We start from the raw sequence: 15,421 nt of genomic DNA on the forward strand, positions 1-15,421 counted from the left end.
CCATATTCTATATATAGTAACAATATAGTATATATAATATACACTATAAGTATATTAATATGTAATATAAATATACATTTAAAATATATAGATATAATTTATTTTATATACACAGTGTATATACTTTATTTACAGAAATAAAAGGGACTACAGTTAGAAATTATTTTATATTACATACCAGTTATTAAATGTTCTAAATATCTAAGTAATCTATCTAATTGATAAGATAATATATAAGAGATAATAAAACAAGAGATTGCAATTTTATACCATCACAGGTATGGAATCTTTGATGTCATGGTGATTAATCCCCCAATATTCACTTCACTCCAAATAATTAGTCAAAGCCAATCATGGTAATTCCACCCCCTTATAGGTTATTGGTTAAGGAATGGGCAAGTACCCAAGAGAAATAATGTAATGGGAAAAGTTGTCTTACTGTAAAGAGAAAGCCACAGAAAAGGCCATTCTTCTTTTCCCTCTGGTGCTTTAGTGTCTAGACGACCTGAAGCTACTGAGGCCACTAAGCCACCAGTCCTAGGACAAAGCTGACACGTTGAAGAAGGCATAAACTAGAAAGTCTGAGGAAGCTGGAGCCATCACAAATGCATCACAAACTGCATCTACATGAAATAAGCTTTCCTTCTTCCCTCATCATTTGTGTTGGGTATTTCTATTCCTTGGTTCCAAATTATCTCATCTGACAGGGGGTCTGAGACCAAGGTGGCCATTCCCCTGAGGAACAGATGAAACCTCCCAGACCCTCCCTCTCATTCTCTCTTTCTGCACTGAAAGCCTCCTTTCTCCCCCCACTTCTCTTGGTTATGGCCTCCAAGATGTATAGACAGTCCCTATCAGTTCTCACAGATGCTGCTGCTATAAAAGAGGAAGAAGCCAGGCCTTGTAGACCAGAGGAGGAGGGAAAGGACCACTATTTGGGTCTGACTAGAGTGTGAGATATCCAGCCCACCCAGATCAGCTCAGGCTGTGGGGTGAGATTACTGCCCCGCTAACACACCTCCTCTACTTGATGATGCTAAAAACAATGTCTGTCTGCTTCTTGGGCCTGAACTATCTTGTAAAAAAGCTCTCTTAATACTTCCTTAGCATTGGGAGGAGGGGGCCCCAACCAGTCACGTAAAAAAATGAAAGAAAATCAGCCCCCTGATGGTGATTTCTTACAAATATAACTAAACCAACATGATCTCCATAAGAAAACCAATACAATTTTCTAGCTAGAAATTATCCAGACAGAATTAAAGACGTTCTGTCTTTAATGAGGTCTGTCATTGAGTTCTATCAGACTTTGGTTTTCCATGGAGTTATACATTCTATCTAGTAAGAGATTTTGGCTCTCACCAGTTGTCCAGAGACTTAAAAAGAACAAACCCCAAGACAAGGTGTTCAGGGAGCAACTGGACCCATTAATAGCATGTACAGTAAATGTTTTGTGTGCCTTACTTCCATTTGAAGCCTCACAAACTCCTCCAACTTTATCCTTGCTGAGTTTTCCACAGCGGAAACGGCAAGATTCAGGATACAGATATGAAGACTATGACACTAAAGACTCCAGGAATGATGGCCAGTATCGTTTAAAATAACACCAGCTACTGTAACAAATAAGCCTAAAAAAAAATAATAGAAGTTTATTCCATGTTCACATAACAGTTTTTGGCAGAAAATGGATCATTCCACATAGCGATTCAGGGAAACAGTTAATCATGGATTTTCACCACAAGGCTTCCAAGTTCACCCTGAAAGTCATCCCCATTCCAGACACTTGGAAAAGTTGAAGACCATGGAGGAAATTGCATGGGAGGTTTTATGAACTAAACTTGGGAATGATGCACATCATGGATGCCCACAGTGGCTAGAAGGCAATCACATGACCACAGTGAAGTGCAGGGAAGGCTGGAAAATGTAGTCTAGCCATACACCTATGGAGAAGAAAAAAACATTTTCATATAGTCAGTGGTCTTTGCCTTAGGATCAGTCCAGGAATGATGATCAGCTCAGAACTTCCTAATACTCTTCTTTGAATTTTGGTGTACCCATAAGAGGAAAAAAGCTCTAAAAAGACACTTCAGAATCCAGTTTCATATGTCATTACGTCTACACAGGAGCAGGATACTGTGAAGTTTCCAGCCTTTTACCTTGGCATCATGCAGCTCAGTGTTTCTGAAAGTCTAATAGTAACTGGCTTAAGAATATGAGTTTCTTTTTTGGTCCACAGAAAAATAATATAGAAATGTCGAGGTGTCTTTCATAAGAAATGGAAATGTGCTATAAAATGTATATTTCAAAACCAGACAATACTGAAAACTAAAAGGCAAACATAACAAATAACCCTGTTCAAATATAATAATAAGAATGGTACTTCTCTATTCAGGCAAATATCATAAACCTGGTAGATGATCTTTCATGATAGAAAGTGGAGAGGTCAGACTGGAGTATCTTTCCACTTAGACCATACAGAATTTTTTTTCTTTTTAATTTGCAGCATACTATAGTGAGAAGAGCTTAGATTTGGGGGAAAAAAAACTAGGCTTTCTGAATTATCTGCTGTGTGACTTCAGCCCCCTCCTCTGTAAATATGGGAGTAAAATTAAGACAAATGAGATGTTACAAAGCACCCAACCCAGCATCAAATCCACTTTAGGTGCTTGATAGCTGTTAGAATTAGTGGTGGACACAGAGAAACAGAAATGGCCATGAGAAGGTCTCCCCTGTGACTTTGGCAAAGTTTGGAAGTGTGGGGTAAAATAATTCTACTTAGATTTCAAGGGGCAGAAAGCAAATAATATGTTACAATGAAAGGTTCTTTCCTGATCCCCCTTCAACTGGCAAATTTCTATTTGTCCTTGAAAGAAACTCAAGTATCACCCCCTCCAGAAAGCTGCTGTGTCCCACAGCACACCTCCAAGCTATATCTGTCATTTTCATTATATTCATCAAGAAGGAGTCTATAATTGTGTATTCATCTCTATGTTGAGGTCAGTTTAGGGGAGGATTGTGTCTTATTTATTATATCCTTGTCACCTAGCAAAATGTCTGGCACTTAGTAAACCATAAATAAATAAGCAGTGATGCACAAGCCCAGTAAATGACAGCAGTGTTTAGACACTTGTCAAGAAGAAGATGTTTGTGCTCTACACAGCATGGCAGATCTTGGAAGGGAAGCTGTGTTCACACCTACTAACCCTGGCTTTTTCCAAACCAATCATTAATGGCCCCATCAGGAAGCTTTTAACCAAGACTTCTGACAGCTTCCTCCAGGACACTATGGAATAAGACTGGGGGCTAAACTGAGAAAAGCTTGGAGGATAAGAAAGTCACAATCCCTTTTCATTGACACTATAGAGAAAGACTCTGACTCAGTGAATCTTGAATGGAGTTATTTTTTTTCCTTTTCACTCAGAACTGAAATAGGGTTATTTTCTTAATAGCTTGTGGCAGCTTGTTTTCTATAGCAGCTCTTTAAATTGAGCTCATATGGTAATAATTTACTTTAGAACAACTGAAACATTTGGAAGAAAATACTGGAGGAAGAAAAAGAGGAAAAAGATACTGGCCAGGGGAGCTGGTTGGATTTTTTTCCCCTCTTTTTGAGATTATTTATCATTAAAGTACAATATCTTTCTTCCAGACCTGGAAGATTCAAACAAAGACTAACAAATCACACAGTAAACCAGCAATAAACCGAACAATTACTCCAAGCTAGAAGATGTATTTCTTATGGGAAATGTATTTCGAATTGCTGAGATCTTTAAATTCACCTCAGGATGCTCCTGGGCTGTGCTGTCAGTAATGGGAAAATTCCAACCTATTTGGTATTCTCCCCCAAGTGAGCTGGGCATCATTATTACGTGATCACTGTTGTTATTTAACATTCAATGAATATCCACAGGGGTTAGGCACTGTTCAGATTCCATTAAAGACAGCTCCTGTCTTCAACCTGTTTGCGTCCTAGGATGACAAGAGAAAGAAACACAGAGAATGAAATATATCTTAGAGACATATTGGGATATTCGCCTAGAATCCTTGACATGACTTGCATGCCTGGGTGGGCATGGTAACTTCCACAGGGAGAGATATTTCTCTCCCACAAGCCAGTGACTCCAACCCTCAAGCTATTTCACAGGTGAATACTAGAGGCGAGGCTGGGAAGGTATTACCACCTCAAGTTATTAAAGTGAGCAATAGGGGCGCCTGGGTGGCTCAGTTGGTTAAGCGTCTGCCTTTGGCTCAGGTCATGATCTTAGGATCCTGGGATCGAGTCCCACATCGGGCTCCCTGCTCAGCAGGAAGCCTGCTTCTCCCTCTGCCACTCCCCCTGCTGGGTGTGCTCTCTCTCTCTCTCTGTCAAGTAAATAAATAAAATCTTTTTAAAAAATAAATAAATAAAGTGAGCAATAATGTAGTATTTTAACTTAGTGTCATTGTGGAAGACAACATTTGTTAGGTTTTTTGTTTGGTTGGTTGGTTGGTTGGTTCTGGCAGATAAAATGACCAGTTACCCTGAGTGTTTTATCAATAGAGGCAGCTAAACAAGGCAATATAATAAAAGTCCAAACAGTGGATAGGTAGAGTGTCAGAGCTAGGCAGAGGAGGAAAGGCTGGGTGACTTGCCAAGGGTCACATAGCTATTTAGTGACAAAAGGTGTCCATGTCTAGAAGTCATAAACAGTTACCCACCCAACTTTCAACCTCTACCTCTCCACTGATAATGCCTACCAACACACACACTAAATAAAAAAGAAACAACATGAAGAATAGAAGTGGAGAGCCTTTAGGGAAAGAAGGTAGCAGTTTGGAAGACTTGATCTATATGTTTGCATTTCTTGTCTGTATAGATTTCCCGGGATGGCAGAGCTATATTTGGACTCCAGGGAGCTTGAGAAAAAATGAACTTAGTCCATCTTTAGCCTCACATCATTAATAGCGGAAAGTGGTCTGGGACAGGTATCTCTGGCTCTCATCTCATTAAAAGTCCAGAACTACCCAGAGTAGTTATCTAGACTTTATCCCATTAAAAGCCCAGCATAATCCAGAAAAAGAAAAAAATGGCTCTGGGGGAGGGAGGCAGGATTTTCAAAAAGCTCTCAAAAGATAGTTTATCCCATTGAGATATGGGAGTCTATTCTTGAAAAGATATCCATAGTGAATGGATATACATGGGGCAAAACTGGAGGGAGGCAGTGGGCTTCTGTCTTGCATAAGGTTCTACATATAACCCTCAATTTGGAAAGTGTCTCCAACTCCAGGATTTGTCTTTCCTTTTGATATCTAGATATCCGCTGAGGTCACTTTGGTTTTGAACATCAAATAAAATTGGCTGGAGCACCTGGGTGGCTCAGTTGGTTAAACATTTGCCTTCAGCTCAGGTCATGATCTCAGGGCTCTGGGATCGAGTCCCACAATGGGCTCCCGGCTCAGCAGGGAGCCTGCTTCTCCCTCTGACCCTCTCCCCTCTCGTGCTGTTTCTCACTCTCTCTCTCTCTCTCAAATAAATAAATTAATTAAATTTTTAAATCAATAATTAATTAATTAATTAAATTGGCTTGATCCCATCTCACAAGCTGTGGGAAATCCACACCCTGCTCAAGACTTTACTGAATTCCTATTGGCTTTTTGTTCCCATAATCACATGAATCCATTTTGGCGGACACTGCACTCAATTCACATTGCTCTTTCAACTTCCACTTCCTTCTACCTGTGGCTGACCCAGGGATGGAAAACCTTAACTTCTCCAAAGCACCATCCCTACAACCCTGGTTTTGCATATTTTTACTGACTATTTATAGTAATAGCAGGGGAGTATTACATTGTAGCAAAGTACAGACTAGCAGACAAACTTGATTTCTAGACCATCCTGTGCTTAAACCCAGCCTGGGCAAAACCAGCCGCATGCCCCAGACCCGTGCACTTGCCACGGGGAATTTCTTCCTCAAGCCCATTGGAGTCTTGTAGCGGTGCTCTCCTCCCAAATTCATTTTGCATCTATCCATTTACAAAGCTACTTCCAGCTCCCCAAATTCCTTTTCATTTTTAACAGAGGGAATTAAGCCACCTACAGTTTTTCCCTAGTACACCAAAGGGCCCATTAGGACATTACCTTCAACATTTCCTAAAATAATAAATTTCCCTCTCTACTATACAATCCCCAATTCCCAGTCACTACCCTCATTCAGATTTTCATTACTTCATGCCTAAGTGGGTCTCTTCTTCCCCCTTTTAATTTAATCTGATGCTAGCAGGTGCGCCTTCTAAAAATCTGCTTACCGTGCAGCCACACACCCATCCCCCCCTCAGACAACTGCAGTTGCTCCTCACTGCCACTCACACTTGCACACACATTTTCAAAACTTGATTTTCTAAAGCAAAGTCTTGAAAGGCATGAAAAAGTGTTTCAATATATCACCACCTAAAAAGAATTGGAGCTGATCAAAAAGTAAAGCTACAATTAACGCACCATTAAACAGGAACCATTAAGTGCACGGAGATCAAGAAATCCAGTTATGTTTCCCATACATAATAATAATTAATAACACAAGATTTCTATGGCACTTCACATGCTCAGAACACTTCACAGACATAGGCTTAATTACACAGATAAAGATATTGCAGGTCTTTCTTTTGATTTCAGGGATTCATTAAATTGCCCATTTGGTTAACAAAGTAATTCCCTATACTTCTGAATTCTTGAGGAGAGTGTAAGAAAGAGGGAGACCAGCAGAAATGTCAAACAAGAGTTAGCCTTTGTCCTTTCTCCACTTCCTGGAAATCTGTAGGAAAAAAATCTGTATGGGGGTCTTTGCTCACCTGTCCTCACTCTTGTGGCCTGGGGTAGGGGTAAGTCTGTTCCAGCTTCAGCTCATCTGTACCTTAGAACCCACCGCTGCCACTGACGCTAGACCTTGAATGGACACACCTTGTCCACCAAGGTTACTCCTGCCCAGAACTTATAAAAGGAAGGGTGAAGTTCTTCCCATCTGGGTAGTGAACTCAGGGTCTTTCTGAGATCTTTCTATGTCCTGGATATCAAATAACTTCCAAGAAGACTCTAGGACCCACTTGACAAACTCAGACCCCATTCTATTCCTTTGCTCTCCAGGCTTGTTCTCCCCACTCTGAAACAGACCTTTGCTAGAACATTAACATTCCTCTTAAACTCCCTTGGGAAATTTGGTCCTTGACACACAACTTTGGACATCCAGATCCACTCTGCCTCATGAACCTGGGGACTCTGGCCCTACTGGGAAGGTGGACCCACAGAAACCTAGTTCACCAAAAAGACTAAAAGTGAAATACTGGACATTCCTAATGAAAACTGTTGGAGACAGTCATCCCCAACCATTGTCCAATTAGCGAGTAGTGTAACAAGGGCTATGCAATTTCCATGCAGTGTAACAAAGGCACATCATCACATGATCATCACATGAACTTGATGAACTTATAGCACTAACTGCTACATAACCCAAAGAGACAGCATTATATTATGGAAAAGGCTTCACTCTGTAGCCCACTGGTGCTGGATTCATTCTAGGTCTGCCAAGACAAAAATAATAAACAAGTTTAAAAGTGCCTGCATATAGTAACTACTAAGTAGGGGTATTTGTTTCATACCATTCTGTCAGGACCATTACTACTCCAATAATCAGGACTACAATCATGGCCCCTGCAGTCCTTGAGTAGCACAAACTAAAACAGATTTTGGACTGACAGAATTAAGGATTATCTTTGCTTATTGTATTTCCATAGGAAACAGAGGTCATCTAAGCTCTAAAATTTCAAAATCAACCCTAATTGCTCCTATCAATTTTTCTCCCAACACTGTTCCAACAGCCATCCACTTGGTCTTTTGATGTTCTAAGACTGGCAGAATCAGATAGTTGGGCTTGCCCTTCCAAACCTCATTTTTGTTCCAGAAAGGGAGAAATAGATATTCTTTGCCATTACTCCTATGCACTCTTGGTTACAAGAGATCATAACTGACTTCAGTGGTCAATTTGCAGGAGAGAGCACCAGGAAACTTAATTCCTCTTTAAATTAACAACTCCCAAGAGTTACAGGGATTGGAAGCAAAATCTGAAAGTTTCCTTCCACTTCTGAGTCCACCAAGAGTTATAGACTAATATGATATTAGACCTATATACTATGACAACCATTATCCTCAATACCACAATAGCTTTATGAGACAATGTTTTTAATTCTTATTTCACAGTTGGAAAAAATTCAGGCCCAGAAATGTGAATGACACAAAAAAGATTCAAGGTTAGATCTGAAGAGCTTGAAGCTCATTTCCTCAGCTCTAGACTATAAGGAAATAGTAGTTCTTTTTCTCCTTTTCCCTCCTTCAGAAAGAGTCAGTTACCATCAGAAAGACTAAAGAAGCTGTGGTCTGGGTGCTGGAGGTTAACTGAAGTCTGACAAGAAAGGGATGAATCAAGAGTCATGAGTAAGACCATGAATGAACACAGACACTGTTGAGGAAAGTTCTTTCCCCCATCCAGACCCCTGAGCTCCCAACCAACATAAACAAAGGATCTGGTGTATTCCTATGTGTTCACTCATCCTATTTCTTTTCTTCAGCTTCCCCTATAGCGAGATGGGGCCATGCAACTGAGTTCTACATAGGCAGAACATATATGTTATCTTTAGGCCTGGCACATAAGACTTCTCTCACAGTCCTCATGTTCTCTCTCTTTCCTTGTCTCCAAGCCAGACACAGAAGATGCAGTGGAGGTCTCTGATGCCCCAAGGGATGGGACAGTCCTGGTTTCCTAAATGACTATGTAGAGCATAGCACCACTGCCCACTACTGCATTGGGCTCTGCAATGGATGAAGGTAAACCTATGTGGTGTTAAGCCAAGGAGATTTGGGGGTTGTGTGTTACAGCACCTAGTGCATCCTAATGCAGACCATCCCTCTCTGTAATTTTACCACTTAGGCAGGGGCTTTGGCCTCTCCAGCCTTCCTTCTCACCCCTCCAACAAACCCTTGTTGTCTTTCCACTGCTCATTAGCACCTCTACCTCAGCCTGCACTGAGAAAATTAAAGAAGATGAAATTTAAATGAGTCCATTTTTTCCTTGTTAGCAGCTCTTGTCTTAAGAGAAAGAAAAAAAAAAAATAAAGTTCAATGGAATCAGAGAGGAGGTTAAAATTATTGCTGAAGATGAGGTTTGAAAATCATCTGTAGATTTCAGTTTTCTGAGCTCTCTTCTCTTCATTAATCAACAACTGGCTCTGTTACTAGGCAGCACAGTGTAGAAGGTCATTCCTGCCTGTACATTTGTCTGTGCTCCTTCTAGACAGTTTTGCTCCAAGTGTGAGTCTCTCCCTTACTTACCAATATTCTCATTCTCCATCTGGATCAGATAAGACCTGAATCAGCGAGGGTCCCATCAAATCTCAGAATTCATTTCAGATAGATGGTTCAGATGAAGAGATGCTTTGAAGGAGGACTTACAGAGGTATGGAAAGGGTTATGGAAATCAACAAGGAATGTTGCAGCAGTCAGAGAAGAGGAAAGCATCACCCCTTTTCTAACCCCCACGTCTGATGGGGCAAGTCAAGGAAATAGCACTCCTGAGACTCCATGAGGGTGGACTGTGCAAGGCCACACAGTGGGCCATATAGTCATGGATGGCACAGCTCCAGACAGAGGCATGACAGCAGGGGTACAGAGGGAGGCAGACAAATACTCTGGCCTCTCCATCCTCTTATTCTCCAGGACAGGGCTTACCATTGTCCAAATCCACCTGGAAGCTGAAGGACAAGGAACCCATTGAGGTCATCCTTCCAGAGTACAGACAACGAAGTGGGGACAGAGAATGTGGGAGGGCAAAGAAAGAACAATCAGTCCTGACCCCTGCCTCAATGCTCTTCCCCGGCTCATCTTTCCTTCTCTTTCCAAATTCTTCAGGATCCAAAATGTCCTCTCCCTACTTTCTCCAAATTAAAACTTAATTTTCCGTTAAGGTGGAGGACCCCAGATATTTTAAAAAAGAAAGTAACTAGGTAAAGTGATTCAAATTAAGTAAGGAGTACATTTTAGCACATATTTCAAATATTTCATTTACCTTTTTTAAAAATCATATAGCAAACATATTTTTCCAGCTTTATTGAGGAATAATTGACAAATGAAAATGTATATGTTTAAAGTATACAGTGTGATTATTTTATACACACACACATCGTGAATCACCAAGATCAAGTTAATTAACACATCTGTCACTTCATATAGTTAACTGTTATTTTTTCTTTTTTCTAGTGAGAAGCCTGAAGATTTACTCTTAGCAAATTTCAAGTATATAATATTGCATTATTAACCATAGTCACTGTGCTGTACAGTAGATCCTCAGAACTTATTTACCTTATAGCTAAAAGTTTGTACTCTTTCACTTTCATCTCCCAATTTCCTGCACCCTCCAGCTTCTGGCAACCACCATTCTACTCTATGATTCTATGAGGTCAGCTTTTTATTATTATTATTATTATTATTATTATTATTCCACATATAAGTGATACCATACAGTTTTTTACTTTCTCTGTCTGATACTTCACTAAGCACAATGCCCCACCCCCCCATATTCATCCACATTGTAGCAAGTGGCAGGTTTTCCTTCTTTTTTATAATAGTCCATTATAGGTATATGCCACATTCTCTTTATTCATTCATCTGTTGATGAACACTTAAGTTCTTTCCATATTTTGGCTAGTGTGAATAATGCTATAATTAACATGGAGGTGCATATATCTCTTCATTGTGAATTTTGTTTCCTTCAGATATATTCCCAGAAGTGGGATTGCTAACTCTAGTTTTTTGTTTTTCTGGGTTTTTTAAAATAAAAACAAATTTTATTTTATTTTATTTATTTTTTATTATGTTGTGTTAGTCACCATACAGTACATCATTAGTTATTGATGTAGTGCTAGCTCTAGTTTTAATTTTTTGAGGAAACTCCATAGAGTTCTCCACACTGGCTAAACCAGTTTATATCTCACCAACTGTGCATAAGGCTTTTATTTTCTCCATATCCTCATCAACACTTGCTCTTTCTTGTCTTTTTGATAATAGCCATTTTGACAGAAATGAGTTGATAACTCATTATGGTTTTGATTTGCATTTCCCTGATTATTATTGTGTTAAGCACCTTTTCATGGTGTTGGCCATTTGTATGCTTTTGGAAAAAATATCTATTCAGGTCCTTTGTCCTTATTTATTTATTTATTTATTTATTTATTTATTTTTTGCTATTGAGTTGTATGAGCTCCTTTATATAGTTTGGAAATTAACTTATTATCAAATATGTGACTTGAAAATATTTTTCTCCATTCCACAGGTTGCCTTTTCAATGTATTGATTGTTTCCTTTGCTATGGAAAAGCTTTTCTAGTTTGATATAGTCCCACTTATTTATTTTAGCTTTTTTTTGCCTGTGCTTTTGGTACCATATCCAAAAAATCACTGTCAAGACCAATTTCATGGAGATTTTTCTTTATGGTTTCTTCCAGGAGTTTTATGGTGTCAGGTATTTAATCTATTTGGAGTTAATTGTTATGAGTGGTATAAGATCGGGTCCAGTTTCATTCTTTCATTTACGGATATCTAGTTTTCCCAGCATGATTTATTGAAGAGATTTTCCTGTCCTCATTGTGTGCTCTTGGAGCCCTTGTCAAAGGTTAATTGACTGTAAATACATAGGTTTATTTCTGGGCTTTCTATTGTGTTCCATTGGCTAGGTGCCTATTTTTATGCCAGTACCACACTGTTTTAATTACTACAGCACTGTAATATAGTTTGAAATCAGGAAGTGTAATGGATCCAGGTTTGTTCTTTCTCAAAATTGCTTTGGCTATTCAAGGGCTTTTGTGGCTCCATACAAGGTTTACATTATTTTCAAACAATCATGAATGGGAAATATGGTGCCTTGCTATTATTGCTTCAACCTCCAATTCCCATTAGAGACATCAGTAATCAATTATAGTTCCCTCTCATACTGAGTCTGGATGAAGTCTGAGAATCCTTTTCAAAGGAGTACTATAAGTAGCCACTGCTAAGCAATCAATCACAATTTGGAGTTGAGGTTTCTGCTACCTGCAACACTTCAGTGGAGTATCTCTAAATGACTTAAGTGCCCCCTCCTCTTGATCAGACACCACCTTCCACATGGCAAGTAGAAAAAATACTGAATGGCTCTTATTCTGAATGGTCAAACAGTTGCTTAAAATTGACACCTGAAATGTGTATTTGCTATTATTGCAAAAGTGTCACAATTTAGGCTAGAGAAGCCATTTCCCTCAAACTGTAATTGACTAGGAGATGATTTTCAGAATAAAAGTTGTCAAATACCATGGATCTACTCTCTGTCCTATGTTGAGCACTTTACTAATGTTAATCCTCACAACAGATCTAGTTGGGTAATTGTTACTATCCCTATTACATAGATGAGCAAACTGAGTGAATGACAAATCATCCAGCTAAAGTAGTCATTTTTCAAATGAATAAATATTACCAGAGATGTGGCATTCAGTGGTGGAAGGAGATCTGAATAGGAATCACCAGAACACAATTTTAGTCTCAGATCTGCTATCTTTGTTGCTTCTGCATCAAAGTGGTCACAGGAGCAATGATCTGCCACCTTACATGATTTCTGGAAAATTTCAAAGGACAATGTAAAGGAAATATACAGTGACATGATAAGAAAAAAGAGACCGAAGGATATATAATGATTTTTTCTCATGGCAACAATATGACAGAACCAAGGTGTTGGCTCCTTCACATCCATATCCAGCAAGACCCCATTGTGGAAAAACTGCAAAATGGATCTATGTCCCTCCTCAGCCCATGCCTCATCATGAGGCACATATAGTTTCCCACCTCTCAGCTCTACTGTCATTTTACACAGAGAAACAACAATGAGGTAATCCTCCATAGGTTTAAGATATCTTATTCTCAGGGTAATTCATAGATTTGTCTAGAAGCCTTTATCTCATGACATGCATGATATAGGGGGATCCATGTAATATACAGATGATAGTCACACAAAGAAACTATGATAATTATTATGCCCTGGATGGGTATAAACTTGGCAGACCTGTTTTAGTTTGGGAAGAACCAAAGAAGCATTAGCTGCCCTTAGATTAAATGAAGCTTAAGATTTACTATATTAAAGAAGAAGACAGTGAATAACAGAAAGAATACTTTAGTCAATAGTTTCTAACTAATCAGTAAAGGACTTTCAAGTTTCTATCAAGGAAATTGTCATATTGAGAGGAGAAGAATTTTCTATATTTCTTGGGTTCTCAAGGGCTGGGAGTTGAGCCACAAACCAAAGGAAAAGAGAATTCAGGATATAATAAATCCCAGCCACTTGGGAAAGTCTAACCCTTCTGGTTTTATGCTGAGTATGAAGAAGAGAAGCAAGCAGTCAGAAACATACGCATTAGCATCCCTCCAGACTGAAATCCCACAGGCTTGATGCATAATGGTAACCTACCAGTTAGCACAAGGATTCATGAGACCACTGGGGGCTAGCAAACTACTTCCTAGATCATAGCTTGAGGGACACTGCAATGTTTTAGGAGAAGCTCTCCATTCAGCTTGTCACAAAGTCTCAAACAAGTAAGGATTAATGGTACAACATGGGTGGAGGGAATTATCTAAATATAGGACCTGAGGTTGCATCTTTGATTCATTATGGTTGGTGTGAGGTAAGGAGGAGACCCAGAAGACTTCATGTGTCCTGATGAGGGGAAATGGAGGTACCAACAACTGTGAATCAACTGGGTCTGGGGTCCAAACAAAGAGATTATGGAGAAGTGGGACTTTGCAATAAGATTTCAGCTTCAGATGACAGCATTCTCCTTGGAAGGCCAGGCAAGGTCAGCCACAACCCAGCACATACCTCCTAGTGGCTCAAGAACCAGCCAAAATCATACAGTCCATGACAGAGGCCAGCAAGAACCTAAAGAAAGCACAGAGATCTCATTAAATGTATCTAAGGATCTCTCTCCCAACACCATAAAGACACATAAACCTCCCCACCACCAAAAAAAGTAATCACTACCATCTTGGGAAAGACAGAAAAGAATAATGAGAGCTGGGACTTTTTCCAGAAAAATACTGAGTTACCTCAAAAATTCAGTTTAAAACAGAAACAGGAAGGGATATCTGACAAATGTATTTTGCAACTCTAGCAATGGATAGGAAGGGAGGACAGGGTGTTTCTTATTAATATTAGATCAGTTAGAGAGAAATAAAGCAACATTGCCTTTGCATACATGGATTGAACCATGTGGAAGTGCAAGCCTACTACAGATGCCACCAAATCCCTGCTGCTTAAAGAAGGCTTCCAGCATCACATAGGTCCAAGTGCTTCTCATCATGTTCTAACGTCTTCACTCACTCTACCATGCTCATTTGTTACTGTTTTGTGTACTTCAAATCATTTTCTTATATTCCCTCTTATGTTTAAAGAAAACTTTTCAAGTAGTTATGTTCAGAGCGGCTACATGGGTGGTAAATATTTTGAGTACTTGATTTATCAAAAATGTCTTTAATTGAAAGTTTCACTGGGGGCCTATTCAGAATTTGAGGTTTATCATTTTCTTTAAAAAAAAAAAAGAAACAGGATTTCTTCACTTTTAATGGTGAGAAGTCTAATGTCAAGTGGATTCTCACTGCATCTCAGGTAACCTCCTTCTAATTTACAGAAATGTTTATGACAATCTTGGTATCAGAGTTTTCTACTTTAACTTGGTTGCTTCTAAGTGTGGATCTTTTCTCTCGGTATCCTGCTTAGTGTGGTGAGGTCATTACACTCTGAAAACTCTTTTCTTTCTTCACCCCTGAGAAACTTCCTCTACCGTCCATTGATTTCTTCTACTTCATTATCTCTGTCCTCTCTCTGGAACTCCTAATGGATGAATGTTTAACTCCTTACTGCTCAATTGTCTGTATTTTATTATTTTTTGCACAGTGAAAACTGGATACAATCTACATTTCTAGCGATAGGGCATTGATTAAATATATCATTACCCATTTGTTAGTGACATATGAAGTAGGTTTTAAAATGATGCTTAAAATGAAATCTAGATGGGCATGCCATTTAAGCACCAACAACAACAAAATTAAACCATAAATGTACTAGAAGAAAGCATCAGGAAAAAGGAAGTTGCAATTTCAGACGAGGGAAGAATTTTCCTAATATAATACAAAACTCAGAACCATTAAAGACAAAGAGATAAATCTGAAGACATGAAGTTTTATATGTATTTTGTTCTTTTTGATAAAATTTATCAAAGTATAATACACATAGAGAAAAATGCACACAATTGATGAACTTTCACAAACTGAACGACCTGTGTAACCAGCACCCAGATCAAGAAAGAGATCATTACCAATTCCCCAATGG

Source organism: Halichoerus grypus, chromosome 1 (assembly GCF_964656455.1).
Source record: "Halichoerus grypus chromosome 1, mHalGry1.hap1.1, whole genome shotgun sequence".
In the NCBI taxonomy this organism is placed as follows: Eukaryota; Metazoa; Chordata; class Mammalia; order Carnivora; family Phocidae; genus Halichoerus; species Halichoerus grypus.